General features: G+C 36.8%; 1 protein-coding gene across 1 annotated transcript in view; it reads left to right on the forward strand.

Annotated features, from left to right (window-relative positions):
• The first annotated feature begins 14,033 nt into the window (after positions 1-14,033).
• The window catches only part of LOC129738834 (uncharacterized), a 59,440-nt gene continuing 47,751 nt past the window's right edge, over positions 14,034-25,722 (forward strand). The window contains exon 1 of the mRNA XM_055730140.1: positions 14,034-14,154. The gene's annotated coding sequence lies outside the window, so the exon portion shown is untranslated. The remainder of the gene's footprint in view (positions 14,155-25,722) is intronic.

The following is a 25,722-nucleotide window of genomic DNA, read 5'->3' on the forward strand; positions in this document are numbered from 1 at the left end:
TATCTTTTAAAATTGTTTCATTAAATTGTTTCATTTTTTATAAAATAAAATTCAGTTATCAACTATTGAAGTTCGAAGTGATTTTTTCCTAATCAAGAATTATTATTCACATTGTAAATCGTGATATTTTTTTACCAAATTCAAGATACTACAGTGGTTTTTTTAATCAATCCTTCCATTGAAAATGAAGAGAAGAAATGTAAAGTAAGATGAATAAAAATAACAATCATAATTATTTTTCTAACAATTTTTTATCATGGTTAATTTTTTTTCGTGATCTTATATTTATTTGAAAATTCAGATTTTTCAAAAATCTGGTGTTATATTTTATGTATGCTAGGGGAGATGGGGGCATAATGGCCACCTTAAGGAAAACGGTTATTTAACCATAGAAAATTGCTATAATATGGAGGTTACATTATTGTTTCGTGTTCAGACACTTCAAAAGCCTATTCCCTAACGGGCTGAAAAGTGAAAAACTAGATGAAAACGTTAAAAAATGCATTTTAAAAATTTTTGCCAAAAGCTGAAAACCAGCCACTGTAGGGGCATAATGAGTACCCCCCCTGAGGCAGTATGAGCACCATTAATCAGGGCAAGATGTGCGTTTTCTGCCGGGGAATCTAGCAGCGAATTCAATTCGATGAAGTCAGGTGAGTCGTAGATTCATCAAACAAAGCAATAACAAAATAATCTAGGTCTGTTTGTAGAATACAAACAATTCACTCACGCTCATACATTATGTGCTTTGTTTGGAGGATGATGCTACTAGCCGTATAATGTAACAATAAAAAAATCGATCATGAATTGTAAATGGAAAAAAAATCACCTCGAACAGAAATCTAACTCTAGTCTTTTGATTACCTCTCCGACACCTTACCAATAGGCTAAATCGTCGGATGAAAACTAGTCAACGTGTGGCGCTATAAATCAATTTTAATTCGCTGCTAGATTCTATGGCAGAAAATGCTCAATATGCCTCGATAATATGGTGCTCTATATGCCCCCAGTCAACAAATTTAAGTAAAAAGGGGTTTAAAAATTGATAAAAGTGAAAAATCAAACATTTTCGGATGGCAAAAATTGAGAAACAATGAGTACATCATGTTGCAGTGCGTACATTATAGATCAAGGTTATTTTAAGATCATAAGAGCTTATTTCGTGGTGCTCAAAAATTATAATATTTTCGTTACATGAGAACCAAGCTAGTTTTTTTTTAAATATCTCTGTAAAGATGATAAGGAGATTCCTTTTTTTGTGAAAAATTAATACTATAGAAAGTACGAAACAAATCCTCATGAAAATTTATTTAAGAAAATACGTACTTTCGTAGAAAAGAGTAGTGCTCATTATGCCCTGGGTGCTCGTTATGCCCTCTTCTCCCCTATATCTGTGCAATAATTCTGATGTCCGAAGCTTTATTCGAAATTTTTATTTGCATTCTTTTTCTGGTGTTTCAGAAATATTGATTTCAAATTTGGCATCTAGACTGCTTAGAATTCATTTTCAAGCAAATTTCTGGTTCAGAATAAAGATCCAAATTTTGAATGATTTATCAATGACGTGCCGGAAATAGCATTGGTTTGGAACAGTCATTTTGATTCGTTTCGAAAAAATTGATTAATTTTATTAGTAAAATTTATTAACTTTTCAGTTTGTGTGATAACTATAAGTAAAAAAATGGTTTAGAAATCAATTCACTTATTTCTTGTGTATTTTTGCTTTTGTTATTATTTTCGGCTAAACTTACTGAAATGAGCCCAAATTAGGCCAGAGTACTGGCCATGCAATATCTCGCTAGGCACCCAGCAGTGATGTCAAATGGATTTGTTATTTTTCAATGCCAAAGACATTCCCCTATTAAACAGCTAATAACTTTTTGCCCGATAAGATACGAAGTTACGGTCTTCGACAAAGTTGTTCAGCGGAAAATTTCCTTTAGAGAAATTATAAATTGGCACAAAAACGATTAGCAGGCTCGGTTTCACAGATAATACAAAAATGATGTTGATTTTTCAGTACATAATATTCAATTTTCCCATTCAAACCTTCTAGTTTAAATTTACTCATGTAAACGTTACTTAAAAATTCTGCAAAAAAACATGAATGAGTTTGGAGCCAAACCGAAGCCCAGGGTTTGAGAAATTAAAAAATGACCCCAAATCGACTCAGTCTACTTTCACGTGTACCGAATAGTTTGAAGAAATTTTGATGACCACCTCCTGTCCCAAGTCAATGGTAACGACCCCCTCACAAGGATGCGTAACGGGTGGCAACTAAAATTTTGGATTTTTTTACGAGGCCCCAATACTCAAACTTAAACGAGCTCAGAAAAAAATAAGAGTGTTTATGTGTTAGCCTTTCTTCTCCTCTATTCGCCTGTATTTTTTTTGTTCATGTTTGCCCAGTTTAGCTCTGGTCAACTGATGACATGAGTTCAATTCCCATCTTGGTACTGGGTTTTGAATGTTAGCCTTAAGTTGTCCACGTTAGTTATTTAGTCTGAAAAGCCTAAATCGGCTAAGACGGTGTATATATCTTTCAAGGCCGTACAACGCTCTGGTTCCGACATCGGAAGCTTCGGCGAATAGCCGGTAACGGACCATTTTCAACTGTTCACAACTTTTTTTTTTCAACAATGGACAATGCACCTTAAATTCCAATAAATTTAATCTTCTTCAAGTACACTTGAATTTTTCACTACTTGAAAGAGAAATTCTCAAAGTTTAGTTGCCACCCTTAACTACTGTGATTGAAAATTGTATCACATTCACCCTAGCATGTTAACATATTAGCTCCTTAAATCCAATATTGTACAAATCCTTTGCCAATACTGTGAAAATATCCTCATGTCATGATTGAAGTAGATCCTGAACTGTGGGTGTACAAATTTTTACCAAAGAACTCCATTATTAGAACAGTTAAGTTTCTTACAGTAAAGCCTGTTTCACATAGAATCTGGTCGCATCTTTTCATTTACCGCAGCGTCCCTAGTTGTCACATCGCGAATCTTTTCACAGTGTTTTGATCCGGATGGTTTGTTTACTTAGCGGTGAAAATTTCATCAAGATTGAAGCAGTCAGTCAAAAGTTATCGACGATGGAACGCGAAAGGCGAGAGGAAATTCTGCACACTCACGTAGAGAAACCGACGTGGTCAGGGATCGCGAAATTCCTGAAATATCACAAATTGACTGTAAATTCGGTGCTGCAACGCTACCGGAAGACCCTTACGGTGGATCGAGCAAAACAAACCAGGCGGAAAAGTGGAACATATGACCGGAAGCTGCGAGCAAAGGTAATTCGATCAGTTCACAATAATCCTGGAATCTCCTTGCGTGATTTGGCGAAAAAGTTCAAGACGAACCACAGTACAGCTCGACGAATTTGTTTGCGAGAAGGCTTGCGGTCGTATCATGCAAGCAAACATCCCAACAGGACGCAAAACCAGGGCAAGGAAGTTGTACGAGAAAGTGTTGACCAAGTACAACGGATCCATTTTTAAGGACGACGAAACTTACGTCAAAATGGATTTTGGACAAATACCCGGTAACAAATTTTACCTTGCGAAGCGTAAAGGGAATGTTACGGGTAGATTCAAGTTTGTTTTCGTAGATTAACTTGCTCGTAAGTTGATGATTTGGCAAGGGACTAAGATTTTCATCACTGGGGACACAATGAATGGAAATGTTTATAAAAAAGAATGTCTCCAGAAGAGGGTTTTGCCATTCATTCGGTCCCACAAAGGTCCGATGAAGTTCTGGCCGGACCTGGCAAGCTGTCACTACAGCCGGGATGTCGTTAAGTGGTATAATGAGAACAAGATCGATTTTGTTGAAAAAAGTATCAACTGTCCGGATTTTCGTCCCATCGAGAAATATTGGGCAATAGTTAAGGGCACACTGAAGAAATGTGGCAGAACCATGAAAAAACTCGCTCAAATGGAAAAGTGGTGGAACAAGATGGCGAATGATGTTACCAACAGTACTGTGCAGAAAATGGTGGGTGGTATCACAGAAAATTCATTCGAAAAGCTGACGAATGACTTTTATGTATTTTTTTTCCTTAAAGTGCAATAAAAACCAAACAAAATGACATTTTTACTTTTGTTGTACGTCATTACTTTGCGGAGAAATGATCTATTTTATCCGACCAGATTCTATGTGAAACAGACTTTATGTTCACATAATTAGAAGAGCTTTAATCAACAAGTAGTCATTCAATTAATTAAAGGCAAATTTTTATCTTTAATGACAACTTTACTTCAATTGTGTTTTGGTCAGGACAAAACTAAATACATAGTAGTGGTCTCAATTATTCTCTCAGCCGTTTTATTGCCATTTCAACCATCAACAACTGTCTCCTGACGAAACTTCGACTTGAGAACAAACAAGTTCTTGATTGACCATTAACATGCACTCGCAAACACTTTAAATCCATTAAACTCCTTCACATTCGTGTGGTCTGAATCGAATCGGCTATCACCTGACCCAGGCACGGCAGGTAAAATTGAGTAAAGGCAGAGGTGGGGGAGGCACCTGATCAACAGATTGTGTGCTACGCTGGGGTCTCCTTTCGTTCTTTCAGGTGTTTTTGTAGCCACTCATGTATGAACGCTACTTAGTTTGTTACTGATATACGGAGAAGGTGCTCGAAACGGATCTCTTTTCTCTCGATCGCGGATAATGATGGCGGTGGCGCATTTCGGAGGCTGTCTGATTACTGAGTGTGACCCATGCACGCGGGTCGAACAAAACCGTCTCAATCTGGTGGAGCCCTCTTCAGTCTAGCTTAAGTGACCAATCGAATCAGAACGCCTAAACATTTGAGACTGGGTTTGAATAATTCTCAACAGGATGAATCCCAAGTTGATCCTTTTGGGATGTGTCGTTATCCTGGTGACGGCTGGATCAGTCAACACTAAAAGAGTTAAGAAAGCGACGACAACAACCCCGGCAACAGTGCCTTCGACATCAGCAGCAGCATCCGTCATCGATGGAACGCAGGATGCCAAAGCTCTACAGGAAGCTTCCACGACCTTGAGCACTCTCAAGAAGGTTCGGGCCAATCTGAAAGATCGAGTTGCCGAAGCGAAGCAGAAAACCAAAATCAAACAACGCCAGTTGCGCATGGAAAGCGAGAAAAAACGCGTGGACCGGAAGCTGGCCCGCGATCAAAAGAAAATGGAACAGGAAATTGCCAAAATGACCCCACGGAATCCGCACAATCTGAAAATGCCAGACTGCACCGTCAATGGAATGATCTACAATGGCCGAAGATGTGTTCCACCAAGCAAAATGAAACTGTGAGGTCTCTCGTTGTTGCTGGTTTTTTTCGAAGGATGTGTCAAATTATTTATTAAAGTAGTTCAATTCGAGTCAGTGTCCATAGTGTAAGCGATCTAGATCTAAGTGAATCGATTACCCGTTTAATGACGTTAGAACAGCCTAGTGATGTAAGTGAATAAATGTGTTCTTTCATTTGTTGAAATGCTTCCGTGTTGGGTTTGTTTTCATTAGAACAGCGTTATTGCAAGCACCGATTTTCCTCTTCTTGCCTTCCTAAGTCTGATTGTTTTTCGATTTTATGCTTGAGTGACTTGCTGCCAGAAAAAATGTTGCTTCTTGGGGGCAGCATTTCTTCAGGAAAGCGGCAACTTTAAGTCAAAAGGAACCAACTGAAGTAAGTGTTTCTCCGTATGTTCTATCTTATGTGCTAATCGAGGCGGTTTATTAGTTCGAACGAAACAAACATTGTGTTTAATTAGCTATACGTTTGGTGCTTTCATACACGTTTGATTAGTTTTGGGAAGACTTTATTTGATGAAATTCGGAAATGAATCAGATTTTTGTTTTGTGTGGATATTCGACAAAACCAACGCACAATGGGGAAAAAGTGTATAAACCATGTGGAAATTCAATATCTTCCCTCTCACATTAACAAAATCTATGAAAATATACATTCCTTTACTAAATGTGAAAATGTCCAGCAAATCGATTGCTGCACGAGCTTACGAACGAAGATATAGTAGATATAGTCCCTTTTTAATTCCCTAGTTCCCTCTACATTTTGGAAATAATCCAGGAAAACACTGGTTTGGACTTTAAATTTTTTAACTAAAACAAGCCTCTCTTGGGTGATTTTTTTTTTCGAATAATTAAATGAAGACTGTTTGAACTACCACACGCAACGGAAAATGGTGTCAAGGCTGATTTTACCCTCGATTCTCCGATACTTTTCAAATAATTATGCAAAAAGTTAGTAAGGACTTAAAAATGTTGAACCAAATCAGACCTATCACGAATATGTGACCTATATGTGAATGTTTTACGAGGAATTGAATGAAGGCTATTTGATCCACCACACGCATTGGAAAATGGAGTTATGGTTTTTTTTAAATAGGTCTTTATTCGTACCAATTCATCATTATATTTATATTATATTATTACATTAAATTAGTTGTTCAGTTCAATGATGAAATTTGCTGAGCGCAATCAAGTATTTTTATGTAGGAGATTGTCAAAAATATTTTAAACTACTTAAACTAAAACTAAAAACAACTACAACTAAAAACTAAAACTATCCTAAAATTAAACTTATTGTAGAGAGAGCGAATCTCTGCCATGGAAGACGGCATCGATTTGCCTCTGAAGTTAGAGACGATATTGTTGGCCATCCCTTCGATCGATTCAATGCCTGCAATCCGATGAAGATCTTTAGTGCTGTGCCAAGGTGGAAGCCGCAAAATCATTTTCAGAACGTTGTTCTCAATCCTTTTCATCACTTTCTTCCTTGTCGCGCAGCAGTTAGACTAAATCGAAACTGCATACACTATCGCTGGTCGGAACACCTGTTTGTAGATAAGCATCTTATTTCGCAAACACAACTTGGATTTCCTGTTGATGAGAGAATAAAGAGATTTAGTGTTTTTATTACGTTTAGATTGAATATCTTCAATGTGATTTTTGATAGTAAGATTCCGATCAAGTGTGAGTCCAAAGTACTTAACGTGATTAAACCATTCTAATGAAACCCCATTATAAGTTATGGAATGATTTTCATTAGGTTTTAAAAAAAATTGCTCTTGGCTTATGGGGAAATAAAATAAGTTGTGTTTTGGAAGCATTTGGAGAAATTTTCCACATTTTCAAGTAATTCAAAAAGGAATTTAAATTTTGTTGCTACTGCATACCACCCGTAAATTCCGACCTTTGGCTGAAAGCAAAGTATCATCAGCAAATAATCTTCTATTTTTTCCTTCTGGTACATCAGGAAGATCAGAAGTAAAAATATTGTATAAAATTGGCCCAAGTATACTACCCTGAGGCACGCCAGCTCAAATGGGTGTCCTTTCAGCATGAGTTTTGATAGCTTAATTGTAAGGTTCGGCTAGTCAAATAATTTCGAATAATTTTGGTGAGATATACGGGAAAATCAATCCGAGCTAATTTTGTTACTAAACCTTTGTGCCAAACACTGTCAAAAGCTTTTTTCAATATCTAGAAGAGCAACACCAGTTGAATAACCTTCAGATTTTCTAGCGTTAATCATATTAGTTACACTCAATAGTTGATGTGTAGTAGAATGTCCATGATGAAAACCAAATTGTTCATCAGGGAAAATAGAATTCTGATTAATGTGAATCATCATTCTATTCAAAATAACCCTCTCAAATAGTTTTCTTAAAGAAGGAAGCAAACTAATTGGTCGATAACTTGAAGGCTCTGAAACACTTTTTCCAGGTTTCAAAATTGGAGTTACTTTGGCATTTTTCCTTTTATTGGAAAAATAAGCCAAGTAAAAACATTTATTGAAGATTTTAACTAAAAAATTTAAAATTTAAACTTTTTTATAAGAATATAGAAAATCCCATCTTCCCCCGGAGATTCCATATTTTTAAATTTTTTGAAAATCAATTTAAATTCATCAATATTTGTCTCACAAGAACTTTCAAACACATTTAGTTTAGAAAGAATATCATCAAATTCTAAGGAAATTTGAACATCAATTGGATTTGCAACGTTAAATTAAAATCATGAGCAGACTCAAATTGTTGAGCTAATTTTTTAGGCTTTTTCTCCTAAAAGCTAAAAGAAGTTCATCTCCATCTTTCAAAGTAGGAATTGGCTTCTGGGGTTTTTTAAGAATTTTAGTTAATTTCCAAAAAGGCTTTGAGTAGGGTTTTATGTCCTCTATTGCTTTTGTCAAATTGTTGTTACGAATGAAATTTAAACGACGTTTGATCTCTTTTTGAAGGTCGCAGTAAATAAATTTCAAATAAGGATCCCTAGTTCGTTGATATTGGTGTCGACGAATGTTTTTCAGTCGTATCAAAAACTGAAGATCATCATCGATCAAAGGTTGATTAAATTTAAGTTTAACTTTAGGTATTGAAGTGGCTTTAGCATTGATTACCCAAGCAACCAAAAGTCCCATAAAACAGGTACAAAAACGCTTACTCAGCCTCATCATTGATATGAAGTGCGTTCTATGCAGCTCAAAATTTAAGTTCTTATTGATACTTTCAAGTTTCAAAACAAGTCTTAATGATCTTCTATTCAGCTTCCAGCGGCCTCTTAATTCAGCTTCCAAAAACTCGCAAAATGAGCAAAAAAATTTCTCTCTATCAACTGAACCATTGGCTTCGGTTCATATCACCTTCTCTTGATTATTTACTGTGTTCTGTACCGGTGCCGCCATGATGCCATGCGCCGGATTTCAAACTCGACAAATTGCTCAATTGCTCTTTCCTACATTTCCTACATATATCGCATCAGAATGGTCACTCAAGTACAAAATTACTTATTGAAAAAAAACTTACCCGGCCTGGGGATCGAACCCCGACCTTCGTGGTGAGAATCGAACACGCTACCACTAGGCCACGCCTAGATGTTGTTCTAACTGAAACTAAAACTCGAAGTGGTGATTTGATTTTGAAAGCACATCAATGCACTTTTTGTGACTTATCAAATCCCGTTTGAGTATTTTTGTACCCTTTATGTGACTTACCAAATCCCGTTTTGAGCACTTTTGTGCCCTTTATGTGACTTAAGTCCTGTATAACGTACGTATAGATCACTTTTGCAGCTTTTAAGTTCGTTAATGAGCACATATAGTTCACTAATGGGAATTGGGCAAAACAAGTCACATACAACGTACATATTAATCACTTTTGCAACTTTCAAGTTCATTAATGAGTACATAAAGTTCACTAAAGGGAATTGGGCAGTTGATTCTCTTTGTCAGCCAATATGTAACTTTCAATGCCTTCACTCAAGTAAATATGTGTTTTTTGGTTGCTTGGGTATTGAAGTTGTCAAGAAAAATCAATATCTTCAATTGAATTCAGTGGAACGTTTACATCTAAATTACGTTCAATAAAATTCCTTTATCGCTCCCAGACAGCTTTTTGAAGGTTAAAAGTTGATTTTAAAGGGGTTTCAATGGGACTTTGGGATAAAGAAAAAGTTACTGGAAGGTGGTCTGAATCGAGGTCGGTGAGTAACAAATTGACTACAACCAAAGATATTCTATTCTATCAAGATACCCGGCTGGATAGTTTTTCGAACAAGTAGTCTGGGACATCAACTTTTTGTTTACGGTGCTGCCACCAGCGAAAACGTCTTCAAGCTTCCAGCTTGCATTCAAGCTTGAAAACACTTAACTTTTGCAGTTTTATTTTTCTGGTTCTAACAGATTCTTGCATCATGTGTTAAAAAACCGTGGTCCGAACATTATCCTATTTGGATGTGATGACGAACTGCAGCTGTTCTGTACGAATATGAAAAATCAAATATGAATGAAATATGAAAAATTAAAATATAAATATTCTATCTTCAATTTTGATATGCCAACTGTTAAAGACTGTTCCCACCATTTAAAGGAAAGTTCTCACATATAAATTCAACAAAGAAGGAATTAAATTTTTCAAAGATTTTACTATCGGACACACATTTTTTAGCTGGTTTTGTTAATTCTGATCACTAGTTTCGTGCACGTCTCGGCATATTCCGGTGGTGGAATTGTGAAATTGCTACAACCCAAGCAACCAAAAGTCCCATAAAACAGGTACAAAAACGCTTACTCAGCCCCATCATTGATATGAAGTACGTTCTTTGCAGCACAAAAATTTTAGTTCTTAATTATACTTTCAAGTTCCAAAACAAGTCTTAATGATCTTCTATTCAGCTTCCACCGGCCTCTTAATTCAGCTTCCAAAAAAATCGCAAAATGAGCAAAAAATCTCTCTCTATCTCAATTGAACCCTTGGCATCGGTTCATATCACTTTCTCTTAATTATTTACTATGTTCTGTACTGGTGCCGCCATGATGCCACACGCCAGATTCCAAATTAGACCAATTGCTCAATCGTTTCTTTCCAACATTTCTTACTTATATCGCATCAGAATGGTCACTCAATTTCTAAATTACTTATTGAAAAAAAAACTTGCTTGGCTTAGGGGATCGAACCCCGATCTTCGTGGTGAGAATCGAACACGCTACCACAAGACCAAGGCTAGATGTTGTTCTAACTGAAGTCAAAACTTGAAGTGGTGATTTGATGTTGAAAGCACTTCAATGCACTTTTTGTGACTTACCAAGTCTCGTTTTGAGCACTTTTGTGCCCTTTATGTGACTTAAGTCCCATATAGCGTACGTATAGATCAATTTTGCAACTTTCAAGTTCGTTAATGAGTACAATAGTTCACTCATGGGAATTAGGCAAAACAAGTCACATACAATGTACATATTAATCACTTTTGCAACTTTCAAGTTCATTAATGAGTGCATAAAGTTCACTAAATGGAATTGGGCAGTAGATTCTCTTTGTCAGCCAATATGTAACTTTCAATGCCTTCATTCAAGTAAATATGTGACTTCTGGTTGCTTGGGAATGCTCGCCTAAATCCGTAAGAACCTAATCAATTGTTGAGGGATTTCTAATTGAAGAAAAACAAGTATGCCCATTAGGATATTCAACAGAGCCCTTCGACCGATCTGAAAAGAAATCTTCACATCTTTGACGAAAGTGACGATTTCTTTTCGAATAGCATTGAAGTCTGAAATCGTTACCGTAATTGGTGGAAACTTTTCATTTTTATGAGTATAATAAGAAGAAGGTCTCTTAGTACTCTGTTCTGGAACGAACAGGTCGCCATGAACCACACTAAGAAGCGAAATGACCGAGTAGCAACATGGTGATGCTGCGCGCATTAACGGCGGTAATGCGCGCCAAAATCATCGGTTTTCTTCGGACACTAAGGGGTTTTTCCGAAGGATCGAGCCACCGTCGATCCTTGACTCGGTCTCTTTTCCCAGCCAACCACCAGCGGAGACGATGACAAAATCAGAGACCTAAGTGGCCAGAGTCAGAGGCCGGAATGGCCAGTGTCAGAGGTCCAAAGGGACCATTGTTTGTGAGAAGTCCATCATTATAGAAGTCCAAGTCTATCGGAGAAAAATACAGTCCACTTTTTTGTAATGTTTTGTGAGAATGAGTTGGTGAATTTATTTATTCGGTAAAGAAAGCTATCGATCCATGCCATCAGGGGCGATCCTGAACATGCTCTTATCAGCAAAAGGTTAGATTTCTCGAAAGAAAACATCACAAACATAAGTCAATATTTCATTTTAAACATAGAAATACCATAGTATTATGGATTTTAAACGATTCAAATAAACACATTAATTTCTCATATGAATGTCTTAAATTTTTTCCTCATTAGCACATTTTTCAGCAGCAAAATTGTTAGATTTTTTAGTGTTTACCTAAAGCTGACAGAAAAAGTTGGAATTGCACAATATAGGTTCTGAATTATACCCTTATGAAAATTTGCGCATTGAATAGTTAGTATTGAAAAAAAAAATGATGTCAGATCTAGAAATGGAACATCATAGTCGAAAGAGTCCTAGTTGTGGACCCTTTACCGATTTTCTGGGTTTCCCAATGACTTTATATTTAAAAAAAAGGCTCCTATTTCTTTTCACATTCTCATTTTTTCCTTAAAATATAACCAAATTGCCCGGATTTGCCAGCCTATATACGTGCTGGAAAAATTCTGGCAACCTTATTCTAGGTCAAAGCTAAAAAGAAGGCTCTTTTAGTTTTTCTATAAGACTGATAATCTCTTGAAAATTCTATCAACTGTAGTGATTTAATCATACTTTCCGTGTTCGGAATTTTTTCCAACGTTACAATAATTTTAACTGATTTTTCTTTTATATCGACTTGCGACTTGAAGATTTTTGTTTTAAATTTTTAATGGTTAACGGCTTAGTCAGTCATATTTTTGAAAATCAAAACGAATGATTTTTACTACTGTCCAGTCATTTCGGCTGTTTTTCTTATAGCCTACAAAAATTAGCCGAAACGTCTGGAGAGTAATCAAAATTATTCGTTTTGATTTTCAAAAATATGACTGACTAAGCCGTTATCCATCAAAAATTAAAAAAAAAATTGTTTGTGATTTCCAATGGTTTTTTTTTTTCAAAATCGTTGTGAGACTGCGAGATAATTGCTAAAAAGAAGATAGCGAACTAGATTTAAAAAAGTATGAAAAGCCCAACATTTCAGCAACTTTAAATTTTCGTTGTAAATTTACAACTCAACTGTTTATATGTCTTAAAGATTGATCTATCGTGCTGACTCAACTAAAAAAGAATGAACCATCGAAGATACAAACAAACAAACCGTTAACAGATGCATATCGATTGCGCGAAACGAATGTTTTACTATGCATCTAAGATTGGTTGGCACTAACCGTTATTTTTCTCACGACCCACTCCTGATAACGTTTTCGCTGTTCGTGTTGCATGCCTAATTAATATGCTTTTAACTGGATTTGATACTTGTTAATCTATTTATGCAGAATCATTTACATGAGCATCGCAGAAATAAATCAATTTGAATATCTCAGCTTCTGTTTTGGGGCTGAACAGTGGATGAAAATAAGGTTCTCAAGAAATATTGTTTTTCCCTGACTTGCAACGATTGTGATTCGGATGGGAGTTCCCTTCGCTTTTGAATTGTTCTAGTCGTATGCACCGAAGTGAATGTTGGGAAATGATGCCATTCACCAAATCCCACCAGGGCCATTGATGACCTCCAAAATTCTCGGCTCAATCGAATCAGAAATGGGAAAATAGATGCAATCGGTGAAAAGGCTGCGCGATGTTTTGGATTAAGCTTGAGGCTTGGGAAACAGATTTTCTGTTCAGTAAAAGATAATTTCCCTGAGTTCGAAGGAAACCTTAACATTCAAAGATAATCTTCTCAATAGTTCATTTAGCGATGGCATTTTACAAGCGCGATCTTCAGCGACTTGATAGAATCCTTCAAGCGCCTTTCCTTCGAAAAAAGAGAAACGCGAAAAAGAGCGCAACGAACGCAAAAGTAAAGCCAAGGTCGCGACATTCGCTTAACCACATCATGATTACCATCATCAGCGGCAGCATCATGAATGAGACGCCAACTCAGGCTGCGGCACCCTGCTTGAGTATGAATTGGACGTCGTCCATCGTATCACCTTCTTCTCGATCGAGGTGGTTCACCTCGAGGTGTTTTGATCTTCACACGTCGGCATTTTTCCATCCATCGGAGAGGCTACAGTTTTGGAAGAAGGATGGCGCTCTTGCATGGAAGGTTCCGAATTTCGAACGGAACACAATCATCGCGAGGAGATTGCAAAATATAGTAATGGCTGACCTTCGCGCGGTTCAGCAGGTGCTAATTGGGATACGTACTTGAGAGGAATCTGTATCATTGACCGGAGTCTACAGTAGAAAAACAGGCAAGGCTCAACCCATTAACAAGCTACGGCTTTCGAATTATGACGAACGAGATAGAACATAACAAATCTTGCCTTAATCTTAGTCTTATGTCACAATTTACAGTGATCTAATAAGAGTGCTCAGTTCATAACCCTATAGATAAATCATAACCGTCTAGAACTTGTTCCCCATTCCAGTTCTAGCGATCTCCAAACGTCCAGTTTCCCCGTGTTATTAAGTAAGCTAGTCGTTAAGTCACCTGAAGCTACGCGCACTATCTCCATATCGTGTCTCGTAATTACCCATTAGGCTGCCGGCTTCTGACTGGAGGCATCCGTCCATTATCTCTACACCCCCATGAACTGCAATCGTTGGGACTTCGAGGTATGTACGCTGCGGTGACTACGAATGCGTAGCTCATTCAAACGAAAACTCTAAGCTAACAAGCTTTGGCTTACGTTTCAAAAAGACTGAAAGCATTTTTGATTTTTTTTTGTTTAAAATAACAAAAAATTCGCTTACATGTATATTCCAGTTACAAATTTCAAATTTTTCTATTCCATCTTCGACCTTTTGAAAGACTACTCCCTCGAGTGATCGTCGCTCATCGCGTTTCATTGTTGGTGCGCGTCCATTGATTGACGGTGCCAAGACGATGCCTAACACTGCACTTGTGCGTTAAAACCGAACGATGGAGGAGGATGTCGTCGTTAGCTTAGGGTAGTCATTGTAGGTGCCTACAAGTGTTGATTGTGATCAGTCAGTCAGTCAGACAGTCGGTCATTCAGCTATTCCTTCATTGAACTAGGTAAATGGGTGTGGGAATCAGTCGTGGATTGATGGTTGGTGGTAGGTAATTGATTTCGGTTTCTTTCCGTCCCGGCACCCATCCACTGTAATTTACACTATCGCATGATTCACAGCATTAGAATAGCTTATTATTGATTAGTAATTGGGAAATATCAAATTTTACTTTTTACGCGCTCTGAATTAAAAGTTCAAATTTAGCTTTTTTTAAGGTATTGTTGAGAGAAAACAAGTTTTCTTTTGTGTACTATATCTTGAAACCAATGCACAGTGGTGCAGAACATAAATCTAGCTGTACGAAATTAATAGCGCCCAGGGATGAAGAGATAGACATTTGATGTCTTCAGCAACATTGTTCAGTTTTACATGGAGCATATTCTAGTATCAAAATTTTTGCCGAGGGGTCCACCGATAGCGAGATAAAAATGCTAACTTTTTTGTTTTTCAAATTAGGGCTTTGATGTCTTCGACAAAGTTGTTTATCTGATCAGAATACATAAGTTTGTTGAATATGTCAAAGTTCTATCACATCACCCTCAGGAGTTACAGTTAAAGTAAAAAAAATCTCTTGAAAAAACAGTTTCTTGAACCTGACACGTTGTCGATTGGATAAAATGGTTCGCTGTCTTTGAAACAAAGTTGTAACAAGCCACGATCTACAATTGTTTCATACATTATGATGGGTTTAGAAGTTGCTGAAGCTCTATAGAAAGCATTTAGTGTATTTTATTGGCAATTTTGGAAGGCTCGTCCATCGAAAAGTGCACATTTTCGCAACACCCCCTTTTTTGTGATTATTTTTGATGATAAGCGGAACCATTTCCATATGAAATTAGCGGGGAAATCGGTGGAACTAGTAGAGATTTGAATGATTGAAAATACACATTTTATGTAAAAATTACCTATTTTACTTATAGAAAAAACGTTAAAACATTTAATTTATTGATTAAGTGTTGCAGTTTTCATTTATACATTTTGTTTTTTAAAAGGCATTTAAATTCGATTAAAACTTATGACTAAACGAATAGACAAAAGAAAATTGCTAGTAAGATTGAAACAGTTATATTGTAATAGCCAAATTCTATTATTTATTTATATGATATCAAATACTAATTTAGTGCTCTACCAAGTTTAACAGATTCGTTAATTTTTTTGGGGTTTAAATGATTTGAAAAATCAAATTTAATGTCTTTAAATCAAACAAAATATAAAAAAGAAAACTGCAACACTTTATCAACAAATTAAATGTTTTATCGTTTTTTTTTTCTATAAGCAAAATAGGTAATTTTTACATAAAATGTGTATTTTCAATCATTCAAATCTCTACTAGTTCCACCGATTTCCCCGCTAATTTCATATGGAAATGGTTCCGCTTATCATCAAAAATAATCACAAAAAAGGGGGTGTTGCGAAAATGTGCACTTTTCGATGGACGAGCCTTCCAAAATTGCCAATAAAATACACTAAATGCTTTCTATAGAGCTTCAGCAACTTCTAAACCCATCATAATGTATGAAACAATTGTAGATCGTGGCTTGTTACAACTTTGTTTCAAAGACAGCGAACCATTTTATCCAATCGACAACGTGTCAGGTTCAAGAAACTGTTTTTTCAAGAGATTTTTTTTACTTTAACTGTAACTCCTGAGGGTGATGTGATAGAACTTTGACATATTCAACAAACTTATGTATTCTGATCAGATAAACAACTTTGTCGAAGACATCAAAGCCCTAATTTGAAAAACAAAAAAGTTAGCATTTTTATCTCGCTATCGGTGGACCCCTCGGCAAAAATTTTGATACTAGAATATTTATTATTTATTTATTTACATAGTATTCCGTCTCACGACATAACTTGACGAACATAATTCCTAAAATTCACTCGGTTCATAGCAACCGTTCTCCAATTTCTCGGGCACCCCACGTTCGCCAGATCACGCTCCACTTGGTCTAACCACCTCGCTCGTTGCGCCCCCGCTCGTCTTGTTCCTACCGGATTCGTAGCGAACACCTGTTTTGCAGGACAGTCGTCCGGCATTCTCGCAACATGTCCAGCCCAGCGTATCCGGCCAGCTTTCACCACCTTCTGGATACTGGGTTCGCCGTAGAGTCGCGCGAGCTCGTGGTTCATCCTTCGCCTCCACACTCCGTTCTCCTGTACGCCGCCAAAGATGGTTCTTAACACTCGTCGCTCGAATACTCCGAGTGTACGCAGGTCCTCCTCGAGCAATATCCATGTCTCGTGCCCGTAGAGAACAACCGGTCTAATAAGCGTCATATACAGGTTACACTTCGTACGAGGGCAAAGTCTTCTCGACCGCAGTTGCTTGTGGAGTCCATAGTAGGCACGACTTCCGCTGATAATTCGCCTCCGGATCTCACGGCTGGTGTCATTGTCTGCGGTCACCAGTGAGCCGAGATAGACAAAGTCTTCGACTATCTCCAGCTCGTCGCCGTCGATCATGACCTTGTTATTACTGGACAAGCGGGTTCGGTCGGTCTCGGATCCGCAGGCCAGCATGTACTTCGTCTTGGACGTATTAATCATCAACCCAATCCTTCCTGCTTCGCGTTTCAGTTTGCGGTAGATCTCCTCCACCGCCGCAGATGATCTGCCGACTATATCAATGTCATCGGCAAAGCAGATAAGTTGACTGGATCTGTTGAAAATCGTGCCCCGCATTTCGCCCACCGCTCGTCGAATAACACCTTCTAGCGCCACGTTGAACATCATGCAGGATAGACCATCACCTTGTCGAAGCCCCCTGCGCGATTCGAATGAACTCGACAATTCACCCGAAATCCGCACACAGCACTGCGTTCCATCCATCGTCGCCTTGATCAGTCTGATTAGCTTCCCGGAAAAGCCGTTCTCGTCCATGATTTTCCATAGCTCGTTACGGTTGATCGTGTCGTATGCGGCTTTGAAGTCGATGAATAGATGATGCGTAGGGACTTGGTGTTCACGGCATTTTTGGAGGATTTGCCGCAATGTGAATATCTGTTCCGTCGTAGACCGTCCCTCCATGAAGCCAGCCTGATGACTTCCCACGAATCTGTTTGCTTGTGGCGTTAGGCGGCGGAGTAGGATTCGGGACAACACTTTGTAGGCGGCATTGAGGACAGTGATCGCTCGGTAGTTCTCACAGTCCAATTTGTCGCCCTTCTTGTAGATGGGGCATATTACCCCCTCCTTCCACTCCTCCGGTAGCTGTTCTATGTCCCAGATCCGGACTATCAACCGGTGTAGGCAATCGGCCAACCTGTCCGGGCCCATTTTGATGAGTTCAGCTGCGATGCCATCCTTCCCAGCCGACTTGTTTCTATTCAGCTGGCGAATGGCTTCCTTAACTTCACTCATCGTTGGGAGTGGCTCCTCTTCGTCGTTGGCTACGCCGGCGATGTACTTTCCCCCACCGTCTTGATCTCCTGCATGTGCGCCGTTCAGGTGTTCATCGAAGTGCTGCTTCCACCTTTTGATCACCTTTGCGGGATGCGTTGAGTTTCTGATAGAACTTTCGTGTTTCTTGGGAACGATGCAGCTGCTCCAGCTCCTCGAGCTCCTCCTCCTCCAGGCGGCGCTTTTTCTCCTGGAAAAGTCGGACTCGCTGCCTCTTCCGCTGTCGGTGATTTTCCACATTTCGACGGGTGCCTCTCTGCACTACTGCCGCCCGCGCGGCATTCTCTTCGTCCATCACCCTCCTACACTCCTCGTCGAACCAGTCGTTCCGTCGAGATAGCTCCACATAACCGATGACGTTCTCCGCAGCACTGTTGATGGCTGTTTTGATGGTATCCCAACAGTCCTCGAGAGGGGCTTCGTCAAGCTCGCCCTCTGCCGGCAGCGCTGCTTCGACCGATTGCGCGTAGTCTGCCGCGACCTCAGGTTGCTTCAGTCGCGCGATATTTAACCGAGGCGGGCGCCGGTTTCGCGTGTTGTTCACTACGGAGAGTTTTGGGCGCATCTTCACCATCACCAGATAATGGTCCGACTCGATGTTGGCGCCCCGACAGGATCTGACGTCGATGATGTCCGAAAAGTGCCGGCTGTCGATCAAAACGTGGTCGATCTGTGATTGAGTTTGGTACGGTGATCTCCAGGTGTACTTGTGTGGGAGGCGGTGCTGAAAAAAGGTACTACGTACGGCCATTCGTTTGGAGGCGGCGAAATCAATGAGTCTGAGGCCGTTTTCGTTGGTCAGCTGGTGCGCGCTGAACCTTCCAATTGTCGGTTTAAATTCCTCCTCCTGGCCGACCTGAGCATTGAAATCCCCGATGACGATCTTGATATCATGTTTTGGGCAACGGTCGTATTCACGCTCCAGCTGCGCGTAAAATTCGTCTTTGTCGTCACCGGTACTTCCGAGGTGAGGGCTGTGCACGTTGATACTAGAATATGCTCCATGTAAAACTGAACAATGTTGCTGAAGACATCAAATGTCTATCTCTTCATCCCTGGGCGCTATTAATTTCGTACAGCTAGATTTATGTTCTGCACCACTGTGCAATGCAATTTAAATACAAAATAAATGATTTTATTTTTTTTAAAATGATAAAAAATCTTATGAAGATCATTTTATCAGAACATATAAATACTTTAAAATCATAAGCTTTCTTGTAGAAATAATATTTCTGAAAATTGGACAAAAATCTGTCAGTGAAGCTAGATTAAAAAAAATAATGCCCTGATTGGGGAATAATAACTATTTTCTTGCTACTCTAACCGATTTGCCGTCTTCGGCAAAGGTGTACCCAAAGAATTTCAGGTAAGCTCCAAATATTAAAATTTCATTTGCATTCCACGAAAATAAATTTATTTTCAAGAAAAACAAAAAACGACATTCTCCGAACACATTTTAACTTTTATTCATACTAAATATTAAATCAAAATATTAATTTAAAGTCTGCAAAAAATCTGTCGTTCGTTTTGACCAAAAAGGAAATTTTTAAGATTACATGGTTTTGAAATCCGAGAAAAGTTGCATTTCGACCTACCTTTATGTTTAATCCTTTGCCAACTGGCTTAGTATATACAATACATGGATGTCGGAATACCTGTAAGTAACTAAATAGTCCACCTGCTTGACTAGTTCTTCAGACATATTCTTACATCCATAGACGCAATACATCCTATAAATGTTTTTTTATAATACGTAACGTCAATTTCAATCATTTTATGAGTTCAATATTATTCTATCATTCTGAATTTTTGATTCCAACATTAATTAACTCGCGCTTTTAAGTTTACCTGAAATATTTATGAGAAAATAAAAAATAAAAAATGGGGCTGCTGTGAACTGCTTCCAAAAACACTTTTTTGTATTCTTTCAGTCATAAAGATGATGAAGCTTACATAAAGCAAGGAAAATATGATTACTTTTTTAAATAATAAACAGTTGTTATACAATTCGCCATTATTGGCCATGAAAATGGCAATAATAAAAGAAGAAATATAAAAGTTTTTACTTTTGTAAATCATTTAAAAGATTTTGATAAATACGAAAAATCTAAAGTACAAGCACCTTATGAAAGCTTTATAATTCAAAGAATGTTGGCAATAGATGATTAAAATAATTAAACACAATTTGTCGAATTACTCAAAGTTTTTTTTTATTATATAAATAATTGAAATTGTGCAGCAAGCCCATCCTTTTTTCTGGCGAGCGACGAAGTCAATTTAATCAATTGTTGTTCCTCTTAGATGTTAAAAAACACTTATTTCTCCTTTTGCCACCGCAATACATATTATTGTTTACATTTTGATCGGATTCTGCATAATTTTCTTATATATACACTTTAGTTTGCCAAATGCCTCTTAAAAGATTTATTTGGTCTAAATCGGGATTTGTTTCATATATCCGGTTTTAAGAGGCCACATTCAGTTTTTAAGTTACATTTCTTAAATCGAAGCTACTTGTGAAAACTATATATGGAAACGAATACTACGAAATAATTTAAAAAGGCTTTTATAGATAAAAACAAATTTGTAACTAGGTATATCATGACTTTTTCAAATGTTTTATGTTTTCATACACAAAAATGTTTTAATTCAGGGGGTGAACAACCTTTTGAACCGATGGGCTAGTATTGATTGAAATCTTCTCGGCGGTCCGCACTCATGTAAAATATCACTCGTCAACTATTTGCTGAACTCTCTATAGATAATATCAAAAAGATTTGTTAGGTAAAAAAAATAAATCGGGATATATACAAATTTTAAGGCATTTTATTTTTATGATCAATGTTACCTATTTCAAGGTTTTTTGAAACACAAGGTTCTCCGACTTTCACAGTTAGTAGGCTAGGAGTGAGCAGGGCTCTCAAAGAGTTTGTTTACACACATAAGATTATTTGCACTGCAGCTTTTCTGTGGTTTGTTGGTAAACATACTCCATGAGTTGCGCAGTTGCATAGCCAAAATTGCTGAATTGGGAATTTGATATACGGTGACACCTCGTATATATACACACCTTGACCTATTTCGCATCTTGAAAATGAAATTTTACTTCGTTTTTATACAATACAAACCGGACAAAATCAGCCGAATATGATTAGGCACGTGACTAATTGAAAGTCAAGGTTTGTTTTAGTTTTGTAAAACATTGATTTTTTTCCGATCAACTTGAATTTTATTGCAAACATTCGTTCTTCCAAACATGGACATCATTTGCGTCACATTTTTCCATAAAAACGAAAACTTTTTAAGATCTTTCTTAAAAAACATTTAACATGTTTTCATTTAAAATTTTTTTTTTTTATTAAATTTGGTGGTACCTACTGATAACTTCCACTCAAAAGTCTTCTCGAGCTAAGTATGTCATATCAATAACCATTAATAATGGTGAAAAATCCATTTGCCTTTGCCGACTCGCTATAAGTTAATGATAGGGAATTTAAAAACCTTCACGAAAAATAAGGGAAATTGTAATTCAAACTTAAAAAAAAATCTCCAATATTACGTTTCTGACCATAATATTGCACTTATTCCTTTTAAAAAAAAATGCATTGCATGTTAAAATTTCGGGGAAAAAGTTACAAATCAAAATACATGTGGAATATGATCAAACAAAAACACGTGAAGTACATTAGAAAACTTTCGATTTTTGTATGAAAATTTTAAATTTACACATTTTAACACCTCCCATAACTTTTAAAAGTGGTTTTCACTGCCAAGAACAGCAATTATCAATTATTGAAAGCGATTCATGCAGTCCTGAATTAGCGCATCAAGTTTTAATTTATATGGAATTACCAATATTTTTATTCAAAAATCGCCATAGATATACTGAAAACTAAAATAAATATGTCTATCGATTTTGAAAATTCCTCTATTCTAGCAGTAGATCCCGAGCAGACTTTGATGCCTGAATCAATAGCAAACAGTAACCAAAATAAGCTATCAATGGCAAAATGATAGCATAATTTAGTATCGCATATTTCCCGATGGCTAAATTAGGTTTCATTGAAGCATCAATATATTGAAATTTGATAGTAAACCAATACCTGAATAAGACATTGAGACCAAAATGAAAGCATTATTTGGTTATGTTTTTCCAAGATAACAAAATAAGGCATCAATAAGGTTTCATTTATTATGATAAAAGTTAGATCAAAATGATACCATAATTTGGTATTCAATTTTCTGTGATGAAGAATCCGATTTATTTAAGTGTCAAAATTAGTGTTTTTGAGTGTTAATTTTACAGTGATTGCAAAAATAGGCATCATTTAAGTATCTTTATTTTAAAAACAAAAAATCATTTTTATAAGTGCTGAAATTCAAATTTAACTAAATACAAACAATGAACATTACATAGTGCTCGGATTGCTTTGTGTTGATTTCTTTTTCATAGTAAAACTAAACATCGCTATAGCTAAAGTAAACATCGCTTATAAGGTATTATCGAATAGGTAAAAAATAACAATTAAATTCAATCTTACGATTTTGCTTCCACTGAACGTTTTTCAGTTAGCAATTTTAACAATTTCAAACACTATATATACAATTAAAACTATTGAAAAAATGTTGATTTTTTGGCATAATTTTATTAGTTATAAATAAATAAAATTATTACAACAAAAAAATTTTTTAGATAAAAATTAAAACCAAAATCATTATAACTACTATACACGGTCCAACATTTGGTCTTATTTTTTTCCTGGGTTACAATCAATTCATTTCTTAAAAGGTCGAATTCAAATTATTATTTTTTTGTTTTTTTTAAGGTAAGATAATTTAAAAAAAAATGATGTTCCATTTTCGGCGATCAAAAAAAGGTGAAAAATTTCAAATTTTAAAGAACTGAAACAAACACACAATCAAATCGTTACCAGCGTAGTGCACCATTAGTTGGTTTTGATTTCAGAGTGATTTGAAAACTAGGTGGCATAAAGGTACTGTCATTTTCGACGAAAAAAACATTATAAGAATCAATTTAACTACTATTCTTATTTTAAAAAAATCCTTTGTTTTCATACGAAAGCAAGTTGAGACAGAAACAAAGGTTTAAACGTGTAAAAATAATAATTCATAAAATTCAATGATGAACTACAATACAATTTCCATAAAGTTTGATTGGTAATTAAGTAAAACTAACCAGTCATGAAATGTGAAAATTTTATTGATTTTTGATATGAGCCTATAAAGGGGGCAAAAATGATTAATTTGAAGTTAATAATGGCCAAAGCTCATTGTATTTAAACCATAGTGGTTGGCAAAGTTTTCAGATTCAGACTTTATTGCTCGAACGAAAACTGCAACTTATTGAAGAATCAATGAATAATGGAAATAGCACGACTAATATACTTAGATAAAACTCCAACACAAATTTTGTAAATTATGTTTTTAAAAGTAGCCACACGTTTCCGAGATGAATTTTAGATAGTGTATTTTTTAAACAACAAAGGACAAAGATGTTTTAAACCGCTTGAAGCGAAATCTTTTCTTGAGATGTATATAATAAAAACACAATTTTTTATTAAATTTGCATGACTGACAGATGGCTTATGGATTCAAACATCATTTTCAGGAAATTGAATAAATTTATTGATTAATGTAAAGTTTCTAAATATGAAACTACTAAGTTGCATAGATTTGATGCTATTCAAAATTAGGATAACCTGCATGCATTAATTATTCGAAGCTGCTTCTCCGGTTGAAATTTAAACAAATTTCATATAAGCCAGTGAACCGTGTTCCGTTTGTTGTTGTTAGGTTTTTTTAAGCGTGTATATTTTTCCAAACAAATTCAACGCGCGCGTAAAGATTTTTGGGGGGGGGGGGGGGGTGGTTAGCTCAGTCAGCTAGCCGGTCTGATTTTCAATCAGATGATGAGAGGTTCGATTCCTCACCCCCCTAACAAAAAAAGTTTGCCTTAAGTTAAGTTAACTTAAGGCTAAACAGAATAAAGTCTTCGGACAAAAACCACAAGAATAAGAATGTCTCCGGACGAAAACAAGAAATTGTAAACTCTTATGAGTAAAAAATCAGAATTAGATGAAGGCTTCGGCCAAGAAAACAGACAATTGTAAACTCCCTCGGAGTATAAGCACAAGAACACAATCGGGCCTCGCCCACAATAACCGCGAAGAAAAATCATACTCACGATAATGATGTTAACGAATGACAAAAATTGTAAACTCCACGGAGTAATCAGAAGAAGATAGGGCACATAGCCAATCGACTACAAATAATAGCTACCGATAAAGTAGACTCGAATTCTAAAAATAGATTGATCAACAAACAATATCTGAATACAATACCATTGTAATATAGAACACATACAGAGCCAAGTTGGACCATAGTGGTCTTAGGCATAAGTCGTGTAATATATGCGCAATCAAATAAAAAAAAAAAAAAAAAAAAAAAAAGATTTTTGGCGATTATTTGCATCATTTGGCTTTATAAACAAGTTTATTCGTAAAATTGTCAAGATGGACCGTCCTAGCCTTAGCTTTCGACAAATACAAACAAAAGAAGAACAAAACAAACTGTTGCGGATTGGCGGCTTTGCCACAAATTTGATTCAGTTATTCTCATGGAAACTCGGAAATGCAGTGAAGAAAGGCCCTCTATTACGAATCCATCCCGTCCACTGGAGGAGATGATAAGCCGGCGCAACGATATTGACAAGAAAAGAGGCCACTGGGAAAAATTTACGGAATAAAAAGTTGTTCGGATTTTGGTTTGTTGAATTGCGGGTTTCTGTGGCTGTTAAGTTCTGGACAACACGTAATCAACAAAAAAAAATTAGTACCAACAACAGTACGCACGCCGAAAAACATCCGGCTGGTACGGTCCATCCATGGAACGTCACTGAAAACCGAATTTCTGTAGGTAATTTTTCATATTCAGTGTCTGTCCATTTAGAGTAATTCATTCCCAAAACATGAAAATTACTTACTTATTACGTTTGCAGTTGATCATCGTGATAACCAACGCTGCCTAGAATCTTCTCACGTCTATTTAGAACGGAACGTCTATCATTGTAGAACGGGAACAGAGGCCCTACGAGGAATCCACCGATGTCACTTCCGAGGTGCACATCCATAAGTTATAAAACTAGAGCTTGGACTTTAAATCGCGCACGATTTGTGCTGCCCCGGAGTTCTTCACTGCAAAAAGCCAACGAAGCTTTTCGCGTGGTTTTCGAAAAGACGGATCCAAGCGAATTGTAATATAAACGAAACTTTCCAAAATTGATTCTCCTTGTTAGTCCCGCTCCAATGGGCCTCAGTTTGGAGCTCTACTGCTAGATTGGTCGGAATTTGTTCAAGGATTAAAATAATATACTGGAGTACATATCACATACGCAATCGAAAAAACAAAAATTGGTAAATAGGTGAGTTAAGTGCGATTTTTTTTTAAACAAGGAAGAAGTTCCTATTATTATTTTTTTTTCAGAAATGAGGGGAACCTCTGAACAACGTTTAACATGAGCAAAGTAGCTATTAAACTTTACAAGTTTATATCAAAATCATGTGCCAATCACTGCCAAAGTCGCGTCAAGGTTTATCAACGAGGCAGACTGGGACCGTAGTACGAGAAACTAATTCCAGGAGAATTTCGGTTGGATAGATATCGGCTAATATGGGGTCAATAGAACCATGGTGTTACTGGTCGTATACTTCCGAGGGCATGACCAAC

This window comes from Uranotaenia lowii, chromosome 1 (genome assembly GCF_029784155.1).
Source record: "Uranotaenia lowii strain MFRU-FL chromosome 1, ASM2978415v1, whole genome shotgun sequence".
NCBI lineage: Eukaryota > Metazoa > Arthropoda > Insecta > Diptera > Culicidae > Uranotaenia > Uranotaenia lowii.